The 27,975-nt window shown below is 42.4% G+C and overlaps 5 non-coding genes across 5 annotated transcripts; 1 reads left to right on the top strand and 4 right to left on the bottom strand.

Annotated features, from left to right (window-relative positions):
* Positions 1-13,203: 13,203 nt before the first annotated feature.
* Trnas-aga (transfer RNA serine (anticodon AGA)) lies at positions 13,204-13,278 on the bottom strand. The gene has a single exon. It is a non-coding gene; the product is annotated as a tRNA-Ser (tRNA).
* Positions 13,279-13,504: 226 nt separating this feature from the next.
* On the bottom strand, positions 13,505-13,579 carry Trnas-aga (transfer RNA serine (anticodon AGA)). Its single transcript has one exon. It is a non-coding gene; the product is annotated as a tRNA-Ser (tRNA).
* Positions 13,580-13,805: 226 nt separating this feature from the next.
* On the bottom strand, positions 13,806-13,880 carry Trnas-aga (transfer RNA serine (anticodon AGA)). Its single transcript has one exon. It is a non-coding gene; the product is annotated as a tRNA-Ser (tRNA).
* A 527-nt stretch (positions 13,881-14,407) lies between these two features.
* Positions 14,408-14,482, bottom strand: Trnas-aga (transfer RNA serine (anticodon AGA)). The gene has a single exon. It is a non-coding gene; the product is annotated as a tRNA-Ser (tRNA).
* A 274-nt stretch (positions 14,483-14,756) lies between these two features.
* Positions 14,757-14,831, top strand: Trnas-uga (transfer RNA serine (anticodon UGA)). The gene has a single exon. It is a non-coding gene; the product is annotated as a tRNA-Ser (tRNA).
* Positions 14,832-27,975: the final 13,144 nt, after the last annotated feature.

Genomic DNA, 27,975 nt, shown 5'->3' with positions numbered 1-27,975 from the left:
TTTTAGTCCAGTACAACTGATCCATCATTCAGTAATCCTTTGATTTAAAAATTCGTGCACTTCCAGGTGCTAGTGTGGTGGTGCCTCATCCTGTTGGCAAATGAAGGTATTCGAATCAGTCTGAAACTGTGGAGAAAGAAAGTTCTCAAGTGTATCGAGATATGTGCTTCCTGTAACAGTGCTTGTGACAAAGAAAAATGGACCATACACATTTTCCTGTGAAATTGCACAAAACACGATAGATTTTGGAGAATCCTTCTCATGCTGTACAATTTCATGTTTTGGTTATGTACCCCATATTCTCACATTATGATGATTCACCTTTCCATTTAAATGGAATATTGCCTCACATGGAAGAAAACTGTCATCTTCTATCTTGCCGAGAACAAAATTACATAACTCTACACATTGTTGTTTGTCACCTTCTCAAAGGGCTTGCAGTAGCTGAATTTTGTATGGTTTCATATGTAAATGTTGACACAACACACACCAGATGGAAATTTGGGGCATATTGAGCTATCGAGCTGCACAGTGAATGGATTGCTGTGGACTCCTTGTGAAACTATGGTGGATGTGTTTGATGTCTGTGTCAGACACTCTGGGACAGCTCTGCAATTTGCCTTTACACAAACAACATGTTTCTCAGAATTGTTCATGCCATCATTTAATGCTCTGTTCTCTAGAAGTATCCATGCCATACCTAATAAGAAAGTCGTGCTCAACAGTTATTACTTACTCGCACTGCACAAAATGTAGAACACAAAATGCTTTCTGTTGTCCCGACACCATTTTTACTAGAACTGAAGTTGGCACATCTTGCTGCTACCTAGGGGGAACTGTGTAAAACTCCCAGTGTAAAACTCAAGAGTTTGCTCTTTCCAACAGTATGCTGTTCATGTACATATCTCAAATAACATAATAGTTATTTTTTTGTTTTAAATTGGATGATTCTTTTTGATACACCCTGTATTTATGCCTGAGAAAAATTTGCAAGGCATAAAGACTTAACTCATCCATTGTCCTGCCTCTGTTTCAGACAATTAATTAGTAATATATATGAACCACCTCTCCAACATCTACAATCATGTTTGAAACTGATGATCAGCTCTTACATGGTAGGCTCAACCTATCTGCAGAATCCAGTTCTGCATCCAGAAAGATCATCTGCTGAGTTCTTATGCAAGAGGTGAAGAAGGAAGTGGAGGCAGGAAGTTTCTATTCTGAGCACTGGAGCAGTGGCCCAGCATGTATCAGCCAGAACACCTGCTTCCACTCCTAGAGTTGAACTTGCTAAAGTGTGGCCTTCCTCCCCAGTCATTCTGCCAACATGATACATAAATAACAGATTGTGAAAGTAATTTATATCCAAACTATTCTGTAATTTATGATATCTGTTGTGTTATTGCCCCCTGTGGAAAATGTGTAGAGTAATTATAAATTCCATGAAACTCTTTAAAAACTGGTATAAGTACATGACTAAACATTATGGAACATAAGGTACAACACTAAATTATATAGAGTAATTATAAATTCCATGACACTCTTTAAAAACTGGTGTAAGTACTTGACTAAACGTAATGGAACATATTGTACAAGCCGGCCGAAGTGGCCGTGCGGTTAAAGGCGCTGCAGTCTGGAACCGCAAGACCGCTATGGTTGCAGGTTCGAATCCTGCCTCGGGCATGGATGTTTGTGCTGTCCTTAGGTTAGTTAGGTTTAATTAGTTCTAAGTTCTAGGGGACTAATGACCTCAGCAGTTGAGTCACATAGTGCTCAGAGCCATTTGAACCATATTGTACAATACTTGAGACACTAAAGTGCCTCCTGAGTGATCAAGAGTACTGTGCAATATTACTGAAGTTCTCTCTAGACTGCTCGGTATTATTTTCAAATGTTTTCCTAATGTTGTTCCAGCATGTTAGTTTGGAAAACCACCAACAAGGATGCTACTGATCATATTTGCTGAAAATGCCAGCAAATTGGATACAAAAAGCATTTTGTGTGCTAGAATTTGTCTGTTGTCAAACAGTAGTGAGCAGTGTTGCCATGTTTATGGTTTTCTCACTAAATCTGGTGGTTTTGGGTACATGTCGGTTGGGCAGATATTGCATTTAATGGCTAGTGGGATTTTAAAAATATTTGGGTGGTCTACTGCTAAAATTATCTTTAAAATTACTTGATCCATTCAACAAACATCAAAGAGCACTACTGAATTTGCTAACATCTAGTAGCTCTCAAATCCATACCATCTAAAAACTTGTAATAGATGGTATTCTGTCTTCGCCTCCATATTGTTATGCACCCGTATTGTTACGTGCTCTAGTAAGTTATTAATAAATCTGCAACTGCATGCATAATGCATACCTGTAGTGCCAGTATTAATGTGGTGTTTTTTATGTCAGTGGATATTGTTTTAGTAAACATCGGCAAAGTAAAGGCACAATAAAGCTAGAAATTTTGTGCTGAATGGCTAAATGATAGTAAATTTCAGACTGGCTAGAAAGAATTCAAGGTGATGACATAAGAGCATACTGGAAATTCTGTTACAGCACTTTTTTACTGCGTTATACCAACATATTAAGCCAAAGTGATAAAAAGAAACACAAGACATCACCATTATCTAGCATAACACAAACAAAAATACCACTCACAGCTGCAAAAAAATCTGTAGAAGTGAATCAAGCTGAGAGTTCCTTGGATTATATGTTTCCAACAATGTGTGATCCTGTTATGTGATCATTTAAGTAATTTGTTAAGATTAAATTCACAAAGTGTGATGTTACCTGAAAACTTTAAATACATAGCAAAAAGTGTAGTGCAGTTATAAAACTTGTGCTGTGGCCCTGTTTTGTGGAAAATTTACGCAAGATATTAGTGACAGCATGTATAGCATTCTAATTGATGAATCAACAGACATTAGCATGACAAAATTTTGTAGGAATGACAGTAATACATTACAGTGCTGCAACCAACGTGATCATTTCAACTTTTTTTGAAATTAGCCAATTTCAAGCATTGCAATGCACAGTCTGTTGTAACAGCAATTAAAGACATGTGTCAAGAATTTAAATTAGATCCAAACAAGTTGGAGTGGTAGGCACTGGCAATGCGAAAGTAATTGTAGGTATTAACAAAGATGTCTATCAAATTATGAAAAAATGCATTGTGCTTTTCATGCTCGTAAAATGTATATGCCATCAGCTCAACTTACTACTTCTGCTGAAAGTGAAATATTGCCAAGAAATCTTGATTTCTTAGTTAGGGAAACATATAATTGGTTTTTGTAGTCTTAAAAATGCCAACAGTTGTAAATTTATCACGCATTCAATGAAGGAGCAGAACACTTCAAAAACCTATGCACATGTGATAACCAATGTGATAGGTGTCTGTAGAGCCTGTCCTAACAAGAATTATAGGCCAGTGTTTAAAGCTTAGGATGCACCTTCAGGTAATGTGAATTAAAGTGTTACACTGCATAAATGCTTTATGCAATGTTGTCAGGTGATTGCAGTTTGCCGTATTTAACACTTTTAAAGGCAATTATTTGAGATTTGGAGATGGCTAATAAACATTTTGAATCCAACGCAGGGGATCTGTGCGAGCTTTCATATGACTTCATTGTGCTAATAGCATCATTAAAGGAAAAGATTTGTTCTCCCCACATATCTTGTGAAAAGAAAATTAAATTTAGACTTTGGAAAGCACTTAGACCTGAAACCATATCTAGGATATAAAATCAAAAAAGAGACTATTGAATTGTGAAGATCTCAGTAGTACCTAGAGCAAGAACACTTCCTACATCGGAGATGCATCCAATTTGTCTCTGAATTAATAACTCAGTTATTGCAAAGATTTCCAGACAACACTGAAATTTTGAGGAGAATTTCACTTATTTCAATGTCCAAAGCTTGTCAGGTCATTAAAGAGGCATCGATTTCTCTTCATGAATCGTGGAATGTTGATCCTGTCACAATAACTGAAATAGATTTTCAGTGGCAAAATTTAACCCTTGTCAAATGGTCCGAAATTACAGACTGTTAATTTCTTGTGTGAAGTGTGTAAATATAGACATGCAATTGACATCAACCCATTTCACGAATTGGTAATGTATGCATTGTCATGACTAATGTTACTGTGGTCGAATGTGGAAGTGGAAGACTTTTTAGCCATATGAAAATTTTAAAACTAAATTGAGAAACAGGTTGAAGTCCAAAATGATGAATTCCTTTTACCGATTTGAGCAAGAATGCAAAGGAAGAAAAAATGTTGGCACAATTATGAACTACCAACAGAAGTGCTGATGCAGATGTGAACTGTTACAGCATGTAAGCATCTCAATGTACTCCATCTGCTACTACCTCTGCCTCTGGAGTTAAAATTTCTGTCGAGGGTGACACTGATGATCCCAACCTGTTTGTTTCCTTTAGGTAAGTTTGCTGTGACACATTTCATAACACAGTTTTAGCTTTAAACTCAAGGGATAAATTGAATTGTCTCATATTTTTAGTTGCCCAACACACAGAGTGCTTTAAAAAAATAACAACTTAATGGTTTTGTTAAATACATGGAAAAAATCTAGCAGTTTCTAATAGTACTTTACTGGGAAATGTCATTTCACTGTTGGAAACACTGATAGTGAGTATAGCAAGTTTCACAAGTCACCACCATTTTATGATAGCATAGTGAAGTGGTACAAGAAATTTGGGGAAGAGTGTTGCTTGTGCAGTACAAAACATTTGGTCCAACTAGACATGTCAGAACAGACAGTCAACCGTAAAGTGAGACAAGATGCTGTGACGTTCCGTGAAATCTACTTATCGCACTAGTGCAGAACTGAATGTCCCTCAGCCAACAGTGTGAAAATCATTCGTAAGTGATGAAGAGTGAAACCATACAAACTGCAGCTCTGGCAAGCCAAAAGCCATGATGACAAATTATGCCATCTGCAGTCCTGTATCGAATTGCATGAGGGTGGTTCTCGGAATCACAACGAGAGGTCAGCGCTAGAGCAACAAGTTGTTCATGTGATATTCATTGGACTGTTGCCTGTAAATGTATGCCACATTGCTGCTCTTGGAAGAGAGCTGTGGCAGTGATGTGGCTCAGATGTTGTTCCTGCAAAGTGATTTGCAAAGATGGAAAAAATGGTGTTTTGAGCAGTGATTAAGTACTTCGTAAACAAAGGTAAGAAAGCAAAGGACACTCATGCCGATTTCCAGAATACACTGGAGGACTCTGCTCCTTCATGTTCAACTGTTGACAAGTGGATAAATGAATTTAAATTTGGCCAGGAGAGCTTCATTGATGATCCGGACATGGTCGGCCAAGATGTGTCACTACTCCAGGAATCATAGCAAAAAGTGCACAAAACGGTCATGGAGGATCGCCAACTGAAAGTGTGTGAAATCACTCACACTTGCCAGATGTCATTGGAAAGGGTATATCCCACTGTAACTGAAGAATTAGAAGTGAAAAAATTATCTGCAAGATGGGTGCTGTGACTCTTGATGTTGGATCAAAAAGGCATGAGAATGGAAATATCAGAACAATATTTTAACAGAAACAAACAAGATTTTTTGCACTGGTTTGGGACCACAGATGAAAATTGCATTCATTACTATACTCCAGAGACAAAACAACAGTCATCAGTGGAAACATGCTGATTCTCCACCATCAAAATAAGCAAAGACAATTCCTTCAGCGGGAAAGGTCATGGCATCAGTGTTCTGGGATGCAGAGGGAATTATGTTTGTAGAATATCTCCCAACTGGACAAACAATTACTGGAGAATATTATACTAACCTCCTGGGCAAATTGCAACAAAAGATACATGAAAAAGGCCAGGTTTAGCAAGGTAGAAAGTAATTTTCCATCAAGACAATGAGCGTACGCATACATGTGCCATCGCCATGGCAAAATTACACGAACTAAGGTATGAATTGTTGTCACACACCATCTTATTCATCTGATATGGCTCCATCAGACTTCCATATCTTCCCAAAACTGAAAATTTTTCTTGGTGAATGACTATTCACTTCAAATGAACAAATGATAGCCAGAGTTGACAACTATTTTACAGGCCTGGAGGAAACTCATTTTCGAGATGCGATCAAGTTACTGGAACATCGTTGGACCAAGTGCATTAATCTACAAGGGTACTACATTAAACAATAAAAGATTCAGTGATGTAAGTAATTTTTTTCTATTTGTTCCTAGAACTTTTTGAACTCTCTCATAGAATGATCTAGAAATGATTACTTTATAAGCAATTTAATCTTCACTGATAAAGCTACTTTTTATCTCTCAAAAAAAGTCAACCAGAGCAATACACACATATGGGGAACAAAGAATCCATACGCATCTATTGAACATGTGTATATTTGTACTGTGCAGTCAGTGCTCACCATACAGTGTGCATTGCCACAAAATTTAAAAAGGAAAGTAGGTGGGAATGCAGTGGAATGGAGTGCATATTTTAGAAAAGTACACAAGGTTATAATTCCTGCCACACAATTATTTATTTATCCACAAACAACAGGCTAGTGAAAATTACTTATAAAATAGTGCACATGGTTGCTAGATGCAAACAAGAATCACCCCCTATTAATTTGTGGATCGAAATTGTATCCCCACACACAGAATTTACTGTTACATGTATCAGAGTGAGGGACCTACAACATCAAGCTGTGTGAGTTAAAATAGGCAGCTGTAAATTTGAGCATGCAGGCAGGTACATCACTGGCACTGTTTGGTAAACAAGGCACCTGCAAGTTACTTGTGAAGTGCGATGTAAGGCTGACTCACCAAAATATGTCCTTGTACTGCTGTCGGGAAGCCATTGAGTTGTACCATTTATGAGTCTTTGTACAGTGCCTGGGTCCTCATTAGAGAACACGACACCTTCACTGAAATATCAAATGACACACTCACATAGTCACTGTTACTATCACTTCATGCATGTACACATATGAGAACGGTGTTATCTACACCTAGGGAAAATCTGGCAGAAGTGTGTGTTTTCACATGTGGTGGTGGAGGAAAAGACATTCCTTTTGGCAGTTGCCTATAGTGTGTGAGATCTTTGGAGAAAGTCCAGGTGCAGCTGCACAGAGAGAGTTGTCTTCTATGGCAGATGATTGGGTGCTGGGGATGGCGGCATATGCCTGTGGCAGGTGGGGGTTGTCATCAGTCAGTCTGGGATGCATGCTGTATGTGGCAGTGGGCAGTGGCCTGGAGCACGAGACGAATGGCTGGACCTGCACACCAGGGAAGAAAGTGTTGCATGGTGTGGCAATGGATGCAGGAGGCACACCAGGCAGCCTGAGGAATTGTGCTGTGCAGTCTTGTTAGACATGGGGTGGTAGTGAGGAACTAGGGCAGAGAGGACATCAGTGGCCCTGCATGCGCAATAGAGAGAATGGGATTTGGTGAGTGTTGCTACTGTCTCAGTAATATACAAGATGTCCTGGTGGGATACTAGCACAGTGGCGTGGGAAGACCTTGCTTCTTGGGTGCTGGAGGCAAAGTTCTGAGCTCCAATCAGGGCCACTCAGCTGCCAGAGGAGTGGCGCCAGGGGCTCTGTCAGGCAGTGGTGATGAAGCGTCAGCACATTGTGCTGTTGACATCGGGTTCCGTATCCTCAGGAATAGTAGTGGGAGGGGTAGTCATTGACAGCGATGTGACTATGTCTGGGTTCTAGGAGCTATTTCTGCTGAGGCAGGCATCAGTGTCAGCATTGTCAGTCTTGAATTCGTAAGTTGGCTTTATTCTGTCAATGGACAACACCAATGGGGTGCCATGGTGGCATACAGTGAATGTTTTGTCACTCTGCTGCAAAACAAGGAAAGGACCTTAGTACTGTTGGCAGAACAGGGGCTCACAGGCGTTGATGTCTAGCATCACATGAGTGCACAATGCAAGGTTGTGGGGCCTGAACGTTTTGTGCTCGCCGTGGCTTTGCAGAGGCGTTGCCCACAGCCAGGCTATGTAGTCTTGCAACTGCTGAATGTACACTGGAATACGTATGTAGCAGGGAAAGGCTGCGGCTCAGTAAAGTCACCTGGCAGGACCACAGCTGTCCATATACCAAGATGGCAGGGGACGCCTCTAAGTTAGCCTTGGGTGCCATCTTCGAACCTAACAAGACGAGTGGCAAAGCAGCAGACCATTTTCCACTGGGGTAGGTAAGGGCGGATTTCAATGTGTGGTGAGAATGTTCCACCATGCCGTTTGCTGCAGGATAATAGCTAGTGATAGTATGGACAAGGGTACTGCAGGTAACAGTTTTGAACAAACAGGAGGTGAATTGGCATCCACAGTCAGATGTTATGTAGAGGGGAACCAGAACACGAAACCCATGTGTTGAATGCAACTGCTTTGGGCCAGCATGTGAACTAGTGTAGCATTGTGAGAGGAAAGCGGCACCCATCTGAAGAGGGTAAGGGCTGATGAGGCCAACGTGGACATCGGAGAATCGGTGTTCAACATAGAAAATGAGGCCACCAGCGTATGAACGTGATGGCCCACTTCAACTCACTGGTATGGGGTACAGGCGTGAGCCCATATACGACAGTCCCATTGGGTGCTGGCACAGAAAAAGTTCCTGAATGAGGGCAGTGAAGAAGGAGATGCCAGTACATGCTCCCACACGCAAGTAGTCGAAAACTGGTTTGTGGAAGGCCGGGGAAAGTTCAGGAGTGGACATGGTCCTTGGAGCCTGTGGTGCGCATAGGTTTGACAGGAGATCCCACCAAACATGCAGGTCAGTGCCAGGGACTGGTTGGAGTTGGAGGATGAGGTCTGAATTTGGATCCTGACATAGGTGGGCTATTGCAGGGTCAGAGGTCTGAGCTTTTGCTAAGGCCTCTTAATCTAGAGGAGGGCTGTGGCAATCAATGATGATGTTGTTGATGCTGGATATAAAACACATATCAATGGTACATTGTGCTACATACTTCTACTAGTTGAACTGCTAACACAAAATTTGTCACCATCTTTCTGAAAAAAGCGCATTTGAGTGGCCAGCAATTTGTAAAAATGGTGAAACAGCACCCCTCAACAGGGGACTGGAAATACTTCACTGCCTCGCACATTGCAAGCAGCTCCCAATTGTACGCTTCCCATTTGAATTTTGGTTCTGGCAGCTTGGCCAAAGAGAAATCCAGCAGCTGCCAAGTGTCCCCAACAAAATGGTGCAGGACCACGCTGGTTATGGACTGACTCATGTCAGTGACGATTGTGAGGGGAGCAGAGGGGTGTGGGTGCAGCAAATGGACAGCCTCTGCAGGGTCACGTTTGTTGTGCTCGAAACTGATAGCTGTACTTGGGATCGATGGTATGGGTCTACTACATTTCATTCAGCTGCCTCACAATGCAGCAGCAAGAGGTTCCTGAATGAATGCCTCGTCTTTTAGGAAACAGCAAAAACATTTGGCATCCTCAAGGATCTGTGTAGTTCCTTGTACGTTGTGTGGCATAGAAACTCAACAACTGCACGGTCTTTCTCTCATATGGGGCATGAGTCAGATGTGGAAGTGATATGTCCAGAGAGCTCAATCTCGGGTATCCCAAACATGCATTTGCCCCTGAGGTGTTGATGGCGTTCGACCTTACTTATAAGGATGTCATCCAGATAGCAAAAATATCATGGTTCACCTCAGAGGACATCATCTAGAAAATGCTGCCATGTTTGTGCAGTGTTAAGGAAGCTGAAAGGTGTAAAGCGGCTTTCGAAGAGACTAAACACAAAACGGTACTAGTGGTCATTTTCTCGATGTCCTCTGATGAGCTCAGGAACTGTGTAAAATCTTTCGACAGTTTACCTTACTGAATATGGTAGAGGCTGAAATGTCGTTACTACAACTGCACTAAAGGAGGATGGAACAATGATCAGGTATTGGTCATTTATTCATACTCTGATAATCACCTCAAGGATACCAGGTGCCATCCTTCTTGGGAACAACATGGAGTATGGAGGACCACAGTATTTTTGAAGGGTACAATAATGTCAATGGAAGCTTCAATTTCTGCTTACACAAACTTGCTTTTGGCTGGTGGGAGAATGTGGGCATGGCAGTGTACCGGTGGGCCTGGCGTGGTCATAACATAGCGCACTTTGTCATGGTGCACTTTACAAGGGTTTCTGGGGAGAGCAGGAGATGAGTGGAAATGTCGAGAGGAGATCGGCAAAAGAACCAGAGAAGGACAGTGGCTTAACACTAAAGCGGGAGGCAGGGCTGGCGGTTCAGAATGCTGAGCAATGTTACATGTTGTAGATCATGTGATGATGTGCTAGGTCAGGAAGGAGACTGAAGGGGAAAGAAAATTCAAGCCAAGGATCAGGTCGGTGACATTGGCCCCAGTTAAAGTCCAGAGAAATTCCTCACCAAGGCCAAGGTCAATAGGATGGGAGTGGGAGGCTGTAGGTGGTGATGATGGAACTGTTTGCAGCAGTGAGCAGGAAAGGGGAGGGAGGTTGCAGCTGAGCAACAATAGGAGTCTGCATGGGAAGATGGTGTCAGTGAGGTAAGATATGGGCAAGGTGAAGTAATGGTGGTCTGATACGAACAGGCACTGTGTAACTGTAGAGCAACCGGGTGCGCCTACCACCGGTCACTGACCATGTTTTGGTGTCATGAGCAGTGCGGATGGCAGTTTGCTGTGTCACTGCCAAAGCACTCATGGTACAAGCCCACAGGGTCTGTGACACATGGCTCCTTCTGCTCGCTGGATGGGTGGGAGAAGGGGTGGGGCTTGTCGTGCCTGTGCAGCTGTGCATGCTGGCATTTGTGCAAGCCATGTGGGTAGTGGTCTTAGGCTGTAAGGAGTAGGAGTAGGGATAAGGGATGCAGAGGGGCATGTGCAAGCACAGCAGTTAAGTTGGGCTTCTCACTGCTCAAGCATGCCGTGATGTGTGCTAAATCAGACTGTGTGTCCTGAGACACAGGTGGTGGTATCCTCTCCAGCTGTGAATCGGAGCAGTTGGGAGACTTGTTGCTTCTGTGGTGGGGGGCAGTCAGAGTGAGGGGAAGCGAGTAAGGAGAACAGATGGCAGCTACGACCAGTGGGATGTTGAGGGATTTGTAATCCTGATCTGCTATCATAGCGGTTGCAGCAATGTATGTAAGTTCCTTAGTAGGAAACATGGTATGGATGGCTGCAGGCAAGTGAGAACTCCAGTTGTTGAAGAGGAGATTGTCCAGCAAAACATGGGGCTTGGCTAAGGTGCAGAAGTGTTGTAGGGGCTGGGTGGATCTCACGTCTGAACATTCATATGATGAAAACAATACCCAGGTGCACTGCATTTCTGATGACACTATACATGTGATGAGGCACTTTTCAATTTATCATAACTGCCAAGCAGTGGAGGGTTGGTGGTAATGTCATCTGCCAATGACCGTGCATCTGAGCTGAACTACGGTAAGGGCAAACTTAGCCAGCCGGAGTGGCCTAGCGGTTCTAAGTGCTACAGTCTGGAACTGCACGACTGCAGGTACGAATCCTGCCTCGGGCATGGATGTGTGTGATGTCCTTAGGTTAGTTAGGTTTAAGTAGTTCTAAGTTCTAAGGGACTGATGACCTCAGAAGTTAAGTCCCATAGTGCTTAGAGCCATTTGAACCAAGGGAAAACTGGGTTGTGCCACTCATAATGCCAGACCTGGCGAAGATTGCCTTAGCAGAGGCAAACCATGGGTGTCTAATGCAGGGAGGTGGGTGGAAGTTCTGCTCAGGTGACAGCTCAGTACCAGGGCATGTACAATCGGCACAGCAGTGCTCAGGAGTTGGGTTAACTGCCTGAGGAACTAATTAAAGCTGGCTTCCAGGGATTGTGGCTCAGAAGGACTGTTTGCATGACTGTGATCAGAGGGAATGCTTCTCACCACACACGAGGTTGTTGGGGTTTGCTCTGTGGCACCATTCCCCGACATGTGATGCATCTTGGTCATAAGAGTGGCTGGACACTTGTGAAGAGGGGAAGACAAGGATTGAGTGTTTGGTGCTTGCACAGACATGGTGCAGCATGAAGGTATACAAAGAGCACTCTAATGGAAGGAAATGAGTAGCAGGGCAAACGTAGTTCTGGCACACCTTTTATATCAAATTGATATAAAATTAATTATCAGAATTAATGAATTGATCAATTAATTACACCACCCACTGATGACATCAAGGGTTTTCCCTGGCCGGCATGTGGGTCCTTTCCCTCTCCCCATTCCCTCCCCCCCTGGAAATGGTGGGGAATTCAAATTTCAACTCACCTAGTTCACAACACCAATACTAGAGGGCGCTGTTGGTCCCCCACTTCCTTCTCCCCTGGCTCCTCCTCCACTTGTGAGCAAGTTTTTGTTTGTGCCTAGTTGCCAGATAGGATGATATTCTCAATGGACAAGAATATCTGGTCAAATCAGTTGCATTGTATGGAATATTGTTCAAACAATTTCTGGGGTTCGGTTTCATTATTTATTTAAACAATTTGTAGAAGCCAAGGCAGGTGGAATATTATTTATTTAAACATTTTGTTTGGGCTGGAGTAGTTGCCATTGATCATTCACTAGACAGTAACTCCATCCAGTCTCAATAACTGCTGGATGTGGAGAGGACATTTTTGCTATTAGTCTAGCACTAGAGACCTTTGCCTTTCGCGGGCAAGTGCTCTACCAACTGAGCTACCGAAGCATGACTCACGCCCGGTACTCACAGCTTTACTTCTGCCAGTACCTCGTCTCCTACCTTCCAAACTTTACAGAAGCTCTCCTGCGAACCTTGCAGAACTAGCACTCCTGAAAGAAAGGATATTGCAGAGACATGGCTTAGCCACAGCCTGGGGGATGTTTCCAGAATGAGATTTTCACTCTGCAGCGGAGTGTGCGCTGATATGAAACTTACTGGCAGATTAAAACTGTGTGCCCGACCGGGACTCGAACTCGGGACCTTTGCCTTTCGCGGGCAAGTGCTCTACCAACTGAGCTACCGAAACACGACTCACGCCCGGTGCTCACAGCTTTACTTCCGCCAGTACCTCGTCTCCTACCTTCCAAACTTCACAGAAGCTCTCCTGCGAACCTTGCAGAACTAGCACTCCTGAAAGAAAGGATATTGCGGAGACATGGCTTAGCCACAGCCTGGGGGATGTTTCCAGAATGAGATTTTCACTCTGCAGTGGAGTGTGCGCTGATATGAAACTTACTGGCCGATTAAAACTGTGTGTCCGACCGAGACTCGAACTCGGGACCTTTGCCTTTCTTGGGCAAGTGCTCTACCAACTGAGCTACCGAAGCACGACTCACGCCCGGTACTCACAACTTTACTTCTGCCAGTACCTCGTCTCCTACCTTCCAAACTTCACAGAAGCTCTCCTGCGAACCTTGCAGAACTAGCACTCCTGAAAGAAAGGATATTGCGGAGACATGGCTTAGCCACAGCCTGGGGGATGTTTCCAGAATGAGATTTTCACTCTGCAGTGGAGTGTGCGCTGATATGAAACTTACTGGCTGATTAAAACTGTGTGTCCGACCGAGACTCGAACTCGGGACCTTTGCCTTTCTTGGGCAAGTGCTCTACCAACTGAGCTACCGAAGCACGACTCACGCCCGGTACTCACAACTTTACTTCTGCCAGTACCTCGTCTCCTACCTTCCAAACTTTACAGAAGCTCTCCTGCGAACCTTGCAGAACTAGCACTCCTGAAAGAAAGGATATTGCGGAGACATGGCTTAGCCACAGCCTGGGGGATGTTTCCAGAATGAGATTTTCACTCTGCAGTGGAGTGTGCGCTGATATGAAACTTACTGGCCGATTAAAACTGTGTGTCCGACCGAGACTCGAACTCGGGACCTTTGCCTTTCTTGGGCAAGTGCTCTACCAACTGAGCTACCGAAGCACGACTCACGCCCGGTACTCACAACTTTACTTCTGCCAGTACCTCGTCTCCTACCTTCCAAACTTTACAGAAGCTCTCCTGCGAACCTTGCAGAACTAGCACTCCTGAAAGAAAGGATATTGCGGAGACATGGCTTAGCCACAGCCTGGGGGATGTTTCCAGAATGAGATTTTCACTCTGCAGTGGAGTGTGCGCTGATATGAAACTTACTGGCAGATTAAAACTGTGTGTCCGACCGAGACTCGAACTCGGGACCTTTGCCTTTCGTGGGCAAGTGCTCTACCAACTGAGCTACCGAAGCACGACTCACGCCTGGTACTCACAACTTTACTTCTGCCAGTACCTCGTCTCCTACCTTCCAAACTTTACAGAAGCTCTCCTGCGAACCTTGCAGAACTAGCACTCCTGAAAGAAAGGATATTGCGGAGACATGGCTTAGCCACAGCCTGGGGGATGTTTCCAGAATGAGATTTTCACTCTGCAGTGGAGTGTGCGCTGATATGAAACTTACTGGCCGATTAAAACTGTGTGTCCGACCGAGACTCGAACTCGGGACCTTTGCCTTTCTTGGGCAAGTGCTCTACCAACTGAGCTACCGAAGCACGATTCACGCCTGGTACTCACAACTTTACATCTGCCAGTACCTCGTCTCCTACCTTCCAAACTTCACAGAAGCTCTCCTGCGAACCTTGCAGAGTGAAAATCTCATTCTGGAAACATACCCCAGGCTGTGGCTAAGCCATGTCTCCGCAATGCCCTTCCTTTCTTTCAGGAGTGCTAGTTCTGCAAGGTTCGCAGGAGAGCTTCTGTGAAGTTTGGAAGGTAGGAGACGATTTACTGGCAGAAGTAAAGTTGTGAGTACCGGGCCTGAGTCGTGCTTCGGTAGCTCAGTTGGTAGAGCACTTGCCCGTGAAAGGCAAAGGTCCCGAGTTCGAGTCTCGGTCGGACACACAGTTTTAATCTGCCAGTAAGTTTCATATCAGCGCACACTCCACTGCAGAGTGAAAATCTCGTTCTGGAAACATCCCCCAGGCTGTGGCTAAGCCATGTCTCCGCAATATCCTTTCTTTCAGGAGTGCTAGTTCTGCAAGGTTCGCAGGAGAGCTTCTGTAAAGTTTGGAAGGTAGGAGACGAGGTACTGGCAGAAGTAAAGCTGTGAGTACTGGGCGTGAGTCGTGCTTGCCCGCAAAAGGCAAAGGTCCCGAGTTCGAGTTTGGTCGGGCACACGGTTTTAATCTGCCAGTAAGTTTCACAGTAACCTATTGTCCCAGTGCACCTGTAACTCCCTGCCCCTAGATGCAGGGCTCATGTAGCATCATCATTTGGGAATGAAATACAATTATACCTATTACCTATGTACCTATTATGAGTCACAAGTCACACCCTAGGCAACAGAAACATGGGATAAATATCGTACAATATTTTTTAAGAATGTAGTACTCATTATGTTACATGAATCCTGTTGAGAGTCTCAGAATTATCCCTGATCTCTCTGGTTTTACCTTCAATGCCTTTTAGAGAGATAAATGTTGGATGGAATAGTATCTTGGTTGACTGTTTTAGGAACACAGATCTCCGTTCTTGGAATCTTAACTGTAAACTACGCTGTGATGCACAACGCCTCTCTTGCAGCCTGACATGGATCCTGGTTTTGGTTCTGGAGGGAAAATGGAAATTTGTGGTAAGGTCTTATGGGACCAAACTACTTAGGTTATTAGTCCCTAAGCCCACACACAACTTAATCTAACTTTAACTAACTTATGCTATGGAGAACCACACATCCATGCCTGAAGGAGGGCGCAAACCTCTGACGGGGAGCCGCACGGACTGTGACAATGCACCTCAGACTGCGTGGCTACCCCATGCAGCAGGTTCTGGATGGCTCACAGTTTTTACTGCGTAAATATTAAGGGAAACGTAACTTCACCAGCTGAGGAGATATGTGATATTATTTTATTGATTACAAAACCGAGTCAAATTTGGAAAGAAATTGGCAGTATGAACCCACATATTAATATGACGTTGCACTCCCATCTAGCCTGGACACATGTACTGATTTGGGTGGGAAAGGCATCGTAAAGCCATTGTATCCTCTTTTGAGGCAAGCTCGTCCATAACTGTTTTAACTGGTTCTTGAAGTCCTGGAAACTGTCACTGGGATGGAGCTGAATCAAAATGGCCTCACACTTTTTCTATCGGGGACAGATCTGGGGTTCTCGCTGGCCGTGGGAGTATCTCAACAGACAGTTCATAGAGACACATGTCATCTGTGAACGAGCCTTTCGTTGTTGAAAAAAGACACCAATATGCTATCGCCTGAGAGGTAACACACGAGAATGCAGGATATCCATGATATACCACTATTCCACCAGATTTCTCTCAATCACTAGGAGCCATCATATCCAGCGGCTCCCCACACCACAACACCACGTGCAACACTGCTGTCTCTTGCTAAATTATTGGCAGAAGGGGACAGTTCACCATATCGCCGCAGTACTCGACGCTGATGGTCATCTGGGGTAATTCAGGACTGTGAGTCATTGCTGAAGACTACATGACGCCATTCATTAGCATCCCATGCTTCCCGGTCGTGGCAACATTCCAATGGTAGCTGTTTGTGTTGTGGTGTTTATGCCAGCCTATGCATGGTGTGGTAGTTCCAAGTATGGCTGCTGAAAGTCCCCAATCACCAGTGCAGGATGTCACAGAATGTTACAGGGAGTTTATTACTAGTTCCTGGATGGCAGGCACAGACACAAAGGGTTTATGATGTGCTTCGTGCACAGTATGATGACCGTACCTTGTGATGATTGGACATGCAAGCTTGATGACGAGTTTGTCTGCCCTCACCTTCCCATGCAGTCCAGCATCAGGCTCCTGTCCCACCCTAACGCCCCACAAATAAGGATATAGAATGTTGAGACCAACCAGACTCACAATGAGGCCCTTTTCAAACTGTTAGCTGCAAATAACGATGTCGCACACTAGTACACGGCATTTTCATGTCTTTCACAGTGATTACTCAACAGCTGACACTGTTCACGCCCCTTATACACCCTACCAGGGCTGATAACAATATTAAACATGAACAACAATAAAAAAAACCCAATGGCCATTCGACCTGTAACAGAGATTTGTAACTCTGATCATTCACTTACTGGATGAGGGGGGGGGGGGGGGGGCGGGGGGTGGAAAAATACGGAAGTATCAAAAAAAAACACAACACATTACTGTGCCTCATGTGGTATAGGAAAACCATTGGCATTCAAAAATTCAAAATACCTTTGTGTCGGTCTGGAATGGATAAATATGGGTCAAACATGGTTTCTAAAGGAATCTTACACCTTTTTAGTGTAAAATAGTGAAAGGTCCAGATAACAATGATGGAGATGTATACGTATCACGCACTTTTCCCTCCAAAGTAGATCACAAAGTTTCAACAATACTGAGCTCTAGTGACTGTTGTGGCCAGTGGAGTTGTCACAACTCATCCTCTGTACTAAAACAGGCCTAGCCGATGCAAGATGTGTGGACAGGAGTCCTGTCACCTTGGAATACCTCACCGTTATTGTGGAACAAATATTGTACCACAGGGTGGATCTGATAAGCCAAAACGGCCACATGACACTTGGTAGTAATGCGACCTTGCAGAGTGACCAAGGGGCCCATGGAATACCACCCTATGGCTACCCAATGTATCACCGAATCATTGCCAAACTTCACTGAAGGCAGCATGCAGTCTGCATCGTAATCTTGGGATGGCATATGCCACACATGAACTTGGTCAGAAGTTGGAAAGATTGTGAAACAAGACTCATCCCAACAAATGACTTTCTTCCATTGATCTAAAGTCCAAGATACATGGCTTCAGCACCATGTGCTCCTGCTACGCGCATTTGAATCACTGTTGTATGGTTTTGGAATTCTAGCTTGTCCTCAAATTCTCAGCTTATAGAGCTTTCTTCGTGTTGTTTTTGTGCTGACAGGGTTCATGGGTATGACATTGAGTTCTGCAGTGACTTTTTCAGCTGTTGTTCTCTTATTTTTCGTCATAGTTCTCTTCAGTGACTGTCTGTCACCATCACTCAGTAGACATTGTCATCCAGGCTGTGACTTAGTGGATGATGATTTACATAGCCAATCATGTCTTCTGCCTACTTCACATTTTTGTCACGTGTGGATCGCTACTCCTTTATTTGTTGTGATATTTGTTTGTGGTTGGCCCAAATTAGTTGCTGCTGTACCCTTTCGTGAGTACATACGTGAGGTGCAGGGAAGACATACAATGCTTTTCTGGACTTTTTTTTCACTTGCTGCTTGCCATATAGGCCCACTGCCTGTATAAAAAAAAGCGGGCTGTAATTCTGCAGTTGGTCTCTTAGCCATCACATCAGTAACTCAAGATCAAGAACAAGGGAAAATCCACATAGTAATGAACATAGACCCATCAAAGGTACACATACTGATCTAGTGCATATATCAACTTGAGTTACTGATGTGCCGTTGCCTGTGTCCCACCCCGTGGAGGCGGACCAAATACAGTGTCAGGCAGTTGTAGTCAACTACTCAGCAGCATTTGATAATTAGCAAAGAAAAAGAAAATACAAACAGACATACTTGTTATTTTAAATAATAATAATACAAAAAGAATCTTCAGTTATTGTAATCTGAAGAATATGTGTTATACCAAAGGAAGAAATACAAAAAAAGAATGATATTTACTAAATATCCCTTTACCAACACGGCCATGAGAAGAAAACCTCGGAACATTCCTCGAGCCTTACCACTCTTGGCCTCATACTAAATATTGATTCTCATATTGTGTATCCATATCCAACATCTATAGTGATTACTGTGATCTTGTTACAATAATACAACATTTTTTAAGTTGTGATGCTGGTGTGAGGGGCAGGGCTCGGAATGATATCATCGAGCTATGGCCCTCTCACCAGCAATTTTCTACCCTATTCTGTATCTAAACCTACTCTATTGTAATTCATATTTAGCATTTTATACTTCTAAACATTGCCACATTTAATTTACAGTTTGTTACGTAACTTTATATCAATTTCTACAACAAAATGTTATAAGTGTGAATCAGTTATATTATCCAATTCTGTGTCTGTATCATTATCAGTAATATGATCATCGAGTTCCTCAGTACTGCTATCATTAGTTGAAGATCTCCGTCCTCTGTGCCTGTGGCTCCATGATCTCCTTCTAATGAACTCTACTTGTAATTGTCTAGAGATTTTATCTGCTATGTTATTCAATCCTGTCCATTTATCTGGGTCCCTAATGGAGTTGTAAATATTAAACTGTCTCAAATCTGATTGTCGTATATGTGAATGTAACACACAAGAAATAATCGTGTGTTCTGCGGTCCCAATGCCCCACATATGCATGTATCGCTTTCCCTGAAATTCGTACGGTGAAGATGTGCTGGGTAAGGCCCATGACCGGTCAAAAAGTGTATCATTCCTCGACTCGAATCTATGTATTTCATTTGTAGTCTCTCCCTGATGTTTGGGAAAAGTCGTGGATCCTACCGCCCTTATCGCTCGTATCCCAGTCTCTCTGCCAAGTATCTAGGCGCCATTTTTTTAAATGTATGGTTCAAATGTCTCTTAGCACTATGGGACTTAACTTCTGAGGTCATCAGTCCCCTAGAACTTAGAACTACTTAAACCTAACTAACCTAAGGACATCACACTCACCCATGCCCGAGGTAGGATTCGAACCTGCGACCGTAGCGGTCGCGAGGTTCCAGACTGTAGCGCCTAGAACCCCTCGGCCACCCCGGCCGGCTTTTAAATGTAATTTGTATTGAATGTCTTCTCCTGTTATAGCTCTTACCCGATCTCTACTGCCCTTCTTTAACCAGTATGCTGCGGCACGGTATTTAATAGTTATGTCGATTGGAAAAACACCCAGGACCACAGACAGGGCATCCAGTGATGTAGTTTTGAAGGCACCTGACAGTCTAAGCAGTACTCCTCTCTGCCTTCGGCGAACAATAGTCTTGTTTACCGCAAGGCTCAGTTTATGAGCCCATGTGCTGGCTGCAAAACAAATTATGGACTGAAAAATCACACAGTGGTAGACTCTCATGTATCTTAATGGTATTCGAAATTCTATTTTATTGATTCTAACCAGTTTCTGTAATAATTTTTCTGCCTTATCGGACGCCATCCGTATGTGCTCTCTAAAAGAAAGCCTTTCATCGATCATAACACCCAAATACCGTGTAATCTTTTTCCTAAATACATTATTAGTTCCTAATTTAATAGAGGGATCTCTCCTAAGACTTCCCTTTAGCATTATGTATAATATTTTATGCAGAGCAATTGTCAATTTGTTCTTTGTACACCAGTTTGCCATGTCACCCATTATGCCTCGTGCTCTCATTTCCAATTGTGCTCTTGAATTTGCTGACACGACTACTAAAATATCATCAGAGTAGGCGACAATTCCATCAGCTCACACATGGTTTTCCACCAAATGTAACAAGGGTTCAATTGTCAGGTCCCAGGAAATGGGACCACAAATTGATCCCTATGGATATCCTTTCGTAAGTTTCTTGATTACTTTACGGTTTTCTGTACGCCACTCAGCAACCCTGACTCTACAGTAATCCAGTAGGCTATAATAGAGGGCTACTGGCACCTGAAGTTCTCTGAGACGTGCAAACATTGCAGGCCACCACAAGTTGTCGAACGCACCTGCGATGTCTGTCATGATTGCAATGGAATATTTTGGTTCTGTGTGACTGACTACCCTAAGTGCTTGATTGATTGCATCGTCAATTGACTTGTGTTTACGGAATCCATACCGATAAGGACTCAGTCCGACTAACTCTCTATGGGCCTGTAGTCTATCACATAAAAGTCGTTCTTGTACTTTGGATAAGGTATTTAAAAGACGAATGGGACGATAGGATTTCGGGTCCTTGGGATCTTTATCTGTGGATTTTTTTATAATTATTGTACTGGCCGTCTTCCATATTAGGGGTATTTTACTAATCTGCAATGCCTAGTTTAAGGTCTCTGTCAGAAAAGTTGTTATACATGGTGCAATCTGCTGGAGCACTTCCACATAGATATCGTCAGGGCTGGCGGCCTTACCTTTCTTCAGTCTTGCGATTGGTCTAGCCACCTCCTCGTTAGTAAATGGATCGATTACCCTTTCAGTTACATATTCTTGTTCCAATTCAGTTCGAATATCAGTGTGTATCTCTGAGTCAGTATTTATGTCATCATCAGGGAGGAGTTTCTGCAGCAGGAATTCTGCAGTACCCCTCCAACCTTGTGTCAGTGATCCATCGTCTTGTTTCAGAGTAACCAAAACCAATGGGGTTTTGACCCTTTCTGTTAAGCTTTTGTATGGGGTTCCCCACATAGTGTCTTGTAACTGTCGCTGTACGTAAGTGTCCCATTGCCGTTTTATGGTCTCAAATGTGGTAGTGCCATATCGTTCTCTAGTCTCTCTGTATATCTGCAGTCTAGCCAGTTTTTCTCTAGCATTGTTAGCTCGCTAATAATATTTATGTGTTTGTCATGTTCTTTTCCTTAGTTCCGCGAGTTCATGGGTCCATTGGATTTTCATGCGTGGTTTTGAAGTTATGTTTGTATATGGTACTGATCTTAATCGTGCGTCTTGTATTAACTCTGTCAGTTTATGTATTTTGTAATCCACACTACCGATAATGTGTGATAGTGGGTAGTTCGAGATTATCTGTCGCAGACTATCCCAGTCTGCTTTGTTCAAGAGAAATCTCTTGTACATTATTGTGTCTTCAACATTCCTAATTTGCATGTTAATCGTTATGACATTGTGATCACTTTGAGTGTAACCTTCGTGAACTGTCCAATCAATCGCAAACCTCAGTGTATTATTATTTACTACAGAAATGTCTATGTTACTGTGATGTCCAGTATGTGTGGAACAGGTCGGTGGTTGCCCTTCGCTGTTCAGTATATGTAGGTCGTTCTCATATATTGTATCATTTACTATCCTACCTCTTTCATTTGTTTCGTTTGAGTGCCATAGCACTGACCTGGAGTTTATGTCTGCACAAATGAGCAAGTTTTTGTGAATCGAATATTGTGCCACATTAGCAATCAGTTGCGTATATGGATTAATATTGTCTGAATATTGGGCATAAAGTGAGGATATAACCCATTTTGTATGCCCCCATGTAAGTTCCACTGTGACTAAGTGCTTATTACTAAGTTGGCTTACTTTGGTTACAATTACATTTCTATTTAATACAATTTATAGCTACCATTGGAGTGAAGTCGGCGGTCACTGTAATTGTTCCAGGGGGAAGGTGTATGAGCTGTCCGGCCCTAGAGTATGGTTCCTGAAGCCAGATGACGTCCACATCATGTTCAGCTGCTACTTTTATCAGTTCAGCACTCACTAACATACTCCTACCGGCGTTCAACTGCATTGCTCTCATAGAAGACATCTAGCACAGATGTAGTCGTTGGGCGAGGATTTGTTATGGTCAAAGTAAATTCTACCATGAGCGCGAACGAAATCTTTGTAAATTTTCCCTAAATTTAAGTTCTCAGAACGACGTAAACACATCTTTTTTTAACAATTCTTCTAATGCCATAGCATCAGTAGGTATATTTTCTGATCGCAAAAGTATTCTATCCGTCTGTTCTGTTGTTGGGTAACATATTTTATCGCCCTGTGGATGCGTTAGCCTAATAAGCACTGTCTGTGCTGTCTGCAGGTTCTCCTTGTTTTCAATCTGAAGTAATTGTAGATTTTCCTCTAATCTGTTGCAATCTATCATAGGGTAAGAAGGCGGCATTTCAACCCGTGTACTTTCACTTACACTTAATTTAGACTGGGATTGATCTAACTCAGGTGTAACTGAAGTCACTGTACACGTAGTTGTATCTTGTACTCTCTCCTCCGAACCTGTCTGTAAGTAACCTCCTGATTCAAATTCAACAGGCTTAGCACTTCCCTTGCACCTCGTTGTATCATATTTATGTTTAAATTCTTTTTTAGATGGGTCTGCTACAAATTTATTTTCATTTGCAGATGGTTTATGTGTTAAAAGTTCACTAAAATTATTGGGTGTGCATTGTGATTGATTAGTCTGTTCTGAACTTGCAATGTCATGATCATGAACATTATTGTCCATAATATTATTTTTAAGATTGCTTGTAGCCATGCATTCATAGGTAGATAGATTCTCCTCAACTCTGAAAATGCCCACTCGAAAAACTTGTGTTTTAAATTACGTGCAACAATGTAATTAATAGCGCCCTGCATGGTCATATCATCTATACAATCTGTAACTTCAAAAAATTTTGACTGAATTTCATCTGTTAAAGACGTAAGTGCAGTAGTATCCACATCATGTGATGGTTTATACTCCTTTTGTTGTTGCCATGCAGTGGCTCTTCGCCAAGAACGTGTTCTCGCAGAAGGTGATTTATATTTCTTTTTACATTCCTGAGTTGTACTCTCAGTCAAATTTTTATGTATTTCGTCCAGTTCGTTCATTGAATAGATGTTCTGGCTGATACTGCTGTGGTCCAATTTAGTAATTATCGTTTGTGCCATAATCAGTTATTTCTATTTGGCACATATACATCTGCTTGTACGTCGGACAGTCAGGACCTCTTGCTTTATCACATACACGATTTCTCATTTTGCATGTGATGCAACCTACTTGTCTCTCTGTTTCAGGACAATCAGCTTTTCTGTGCCCCTTCACACCACAATTGATACATACAGGTTGGCTTTCTGTACAAAATTTAGTGGGGTGCACTAAATCACAGTACTTAAAACATTTGACGACATTATTGCAGTCTTTTGTTTTGAGGGCGTGAAAGCTGATACATAGTCTTTCCTGTCGCAGTAATAAGTTACGCACTCTGAGGCTGACTTCAATTATATTATTGACTGTACCTCTTTCCTTGGGTCCAGTTTTAAAGTGAATTTTCACTTCATTTGCATATTCCTGCTCCGTTAAGTTGTCACTTAGATTCAGCTCATCTAAGAAGTCCCCATCAGGAACGGTAGTTGGTACTGCATATACTGCAAGACATGGTCTACTCTTTTTTGGGCCTTCACATTTAATATATTTTAACTGTGATGTTCTTTTCAATTAATTTTTTACAATCTTCCTTTGATTCAGTTTCCAAAATGACCACATTAGGAGTGGTTCTGATAGACTTGATTTTAAGTTTATCTACTCGGGGGTTAATATTACTTGTTATATGTTTCTCACATCCTTTATGTCTTGTTTGGTTGTTGACCTAATAAACAAAGTAATCTCCTGCTTTTCTTTGACTTGGTCAGTCTCTATTCGTGGACTTACTTTTTTGGCTCCGACTACTGCTGCATAGGAAGGAAGGATTGGCCTGTGTTCTGCATTTCTTAACTTGTCATTTTCAGTTTTAAGTTTACCGTTTTCCCTTTGTAGGTCTTCGATACGCTGATTTGCGTCTGGCGCATTTGCAACTGCTAATTCTTGTCTTAATCTGTCATTTTCTTCCTTCAAGATGTCTATTTCTCCTTCCAATCGTGCTTGTCTCAAGGCCTCAAGTGATTCGACATTGCTGGCAGCATGTAGCCCGTTTAACGTATCTACCTGCTGTTCTAGTGTCGTGTTTTCCCTTTCGAGCACGGTAATTTGTCCCTCAAGATTGGCTTGATTGAAGGTAAGTGGAAATAACTCGTTTCTTATAATTCCTATAATTCCTTGACCAACATGTTTCCCTTTCAATTCATTCGATATTTTCGTAATTACTGAGTCTATTAGGGCTAATTTATCAGTTGCAGATATTGGTGGTTCGTCTTCCATTTCCGAAATTTGCGAGCGCGCTGGCGAGCTCTTACCCGCTATCTTTGACTTCGTTCCCATTACTGCAAGGGGTGAGGAATCTTGGCTGCTACATTTCGCTCCAGTTCTCCTTGTCGCCGCCACTCTTCTGGTAAAGTCTAAGTATAGCGACAGACTTGATCAGTCGTAGTACTCAGGACGTGGTACACAAAACAAACTATCGCCGTGGTACTTAAACCAAACTTTGTTAGTGGCACAAAGATCGAATTATTTCCGTGGTACACAAATCGAACTAACCTGATTTTGCACAACACACTGGAAAAATAACACATGCAAGGTGCTTTTGTCACCTCAAACAGCCATTTAGCACTAAAACCGATAATTCGTAAGAAAGGGAAGTTCACAACATTGGCCAATTAAATTTTGCAAATTCTATCCTCTTATTAACAAAGCGGCACTGAAAAACTTGAATTTTTGGCACTACCTATCATAAAACCACACAAAAATCACTCGTTAGCACCAATGTAATCTCATAGAAAGGGGATCACTTCCGACGAAGCTTTCAAACGGACATATACCCCGAATTACCGTGTTATATGTGAGAGAAACACAAAGTGAAAACCAACAGCGACTATGTTGGATCTGCGCCAGGGACTCTGGACTATGGAGACCTGAACCTCCATCGTGTAGGGAAGAGGCAATTACCAGGAAATTGAAATTGTATCCCTTCAGATGTGCCAGCCCGGATATGCTACGACCCTCAGGCGCTGGGTGAGGTAGGAGCGGGAGGGGGGGGGGGGGAGGGGGGGGGGAGGAGAGGGTGAAGGGAGCGAGTGCTGTAGGTGGGATGGGAATGGGGCGTGGTGAAGAGAGCGAGTGTTGTTGGGGGAGTTACGCTTCTCCCTAAATAATCACTAAAGCAAAAATGTCATAATTCTTAATATTTTAATTTCAAAACTTCTCATTTGAATTTTGAAGAATAACGTAACATGAAAACTAAGAGTCTGGAAAATGGCAAACAATTATAGAAAACTGCAAGCTATGTTTAACACAATGTATTTTTCAGTTTCTTGCCCGTGTTAATGGGCTTGAGCCTTGACCATCTGCAGGAAAAATTCCAGGTTGCAGACAGCTAAAGTCACCTGTTCACACACTGGTCTTGTCTGCGATCGACACAAAATATGACACAGTGAATTATTCCTGTGATGCCTGTCTTATTTCTTCTCTCCTTAACCTGCCTTTCGTATATCTAAGATGATCTCAGTGAAAACAAATCTCGTAAATCACAATCAGAGATTTTTCTCGTCTAACATATTTTCCGACTTTTTGAAAAACTCTACACACAGGGGACGACATCCAGCCGTTGCCACAATGACCAGCGGGAATTTCGCTTTATTCACATGAATACAGGGTAACCCTGAAGGAATTTCCCAGTTTTGGCTTTCAGAATGCATCTTAACATCCAGGTGGTTAGTATTGCTTGCTAGACATGATCCATCCATTCGTCGAGCTTTTTATGCCTGAATACGGTGACGGGCTAGACTAAGCGCGAGAATTACTGCTAAGATTTTTGAAAATAGATACAGAAGTACTGCACACCTTTCTCAACAAGAGTTCAGGAAGTCTGATCCAAATGCAAGTTTGATTTCTGCTGAGTATTAACTGAGTGAAAGCTGCTTATTCTTGGGAATAAGCTAATATTGTTAACAAGAAATTACAATGAGGAATATATATTGAGAGGCCAATGTGAAAATGCTCAGACTCGTCAACAGGGGACGACTAGAGGTTCATGGACTTACACCACTTATTGCCCGAACCGCCCATTTCGGAGTCAAAAATATCCTTTTAGAATCGGAAAAGTTACCCTAGAATATAACACCATACGGCATAAGCGAATGAAAATAGGCAAAGTAGACTAATTTTCGTGTAGAACGATCACTCACTTCAGGTACCGTTCGAATAGTAAAAATGGCAGCATTAAGTCTTTGAACAAGATCCTGAATGCGGGCTTTCCGCGATAGTTTACCATCTATCTGAACACCTTGAAATTTGAACTGTTCAGTTTCACTAATCATATTCCCATTCTGTGAAATTGAAAGGTCAGGTTTTGTTGAATTGTGTGTTAGAAACTGTAAAAACTGAGTCTTACTATTATTTAGCGTTAGTTTATTTTCTACAAGCCATGAACTTCGGTCATGAACTGCACCATTTGAAACCGAGCCAATTTTGCACGCAACATCCCTTACTATCAAGCTAGTGTCATCAGCAAACAGAAATATTTCAGAGTTACCCATAATACTCGAGGGCATATTTAGCCAATACTGGCTAAATAAGGAACAGGAGTGACCCCAATACTGATCCCTGGGGCACCCCCCACTTGACTATACCCCACTCAGACCCCATATCACAGTCATTCTCAATATTGTGAATAATGATCTTTTGCTGTCTGTTGCTAAAGTAAGAGGTGAACCAATTGTGAGATACTCCCCATATTCCATAATGGTCCAACATCTGGTGCAATAGTTTGTGACCAACACAATCAAATGCCTCAGTTGAATCAAAAAATATGCCTACTGTTAGAAATCTTTTGTTTATCCCATCCAGTACCTTACAGAGAATATAGTACTTTCAGTTGTTAAGCGACTTCTGAAGCCGAACTGTACATTTGATAGCGAGTTGTGTGATATAAAATGATCAATTATCCTTACATATACAGTCTTTTCAATAACTTTAGAAAAAACTGATTTCATAAAAATAGGTCTAAAATTGTCTACATTATCCCTCTCTCCATTTTTATAAAGCGGCTTTACTACTGAATACTTTAATCTTTCAGGTAACTGTCCATTCCTAAAGGAAAAATTACAAATATGGCTAAATGCAGGGCTAACATATGCAGCACAGTACTTCAATATTCTGCTAGGCACTCCATCATAACCCTGAGAGTCTTTAGTCTTCACAAAGGAGTATTTCAGACATCAACCTCGGAAAGGCATTTGCCAAGAAAGTTATATGATTCCCTGTAGAAGCTAAATTTTTATTTAATTCACCAGCAATGATCAGAAAATGATTGTTAAATGCAGTAGATGTATCTGCTTTATCAGCAACAGAAATATTTTTACTGCGAACTGACTTTATGTCTATTCTACTTGCGTACCACATACACTTTGCCTCCAAAATAACGTTATTAAGGACCTTACAATACTGTTTGTAATGGGCTACTGCAGTTTGATTGTGACTACTTCTAACACCTTGATATAATTCCTGCTTTGTTCTAGATGATAT

This window comes from Schistocerca serialis, chromosome 3 (genome assembly GCF_023864345.2).
Source record: "Schistocerca serialis cubense isolate TAMUIC-IGC-003099 chromosome 3, iqSchSeri2.2, whole genome shotgun sequence".
Classification (NCBI taxonomy): Eukaryota; Metazoa; Arthropoda; class Insecta; order Orthoptera; family Acrididae; genus Schistocerca; species Schistocerca serialis.
The sequence above is the reverse complement of the archived record's forward strand: the minus strand, read 5'-3'. Positions and strand labels throughout refer to the sequence as shown.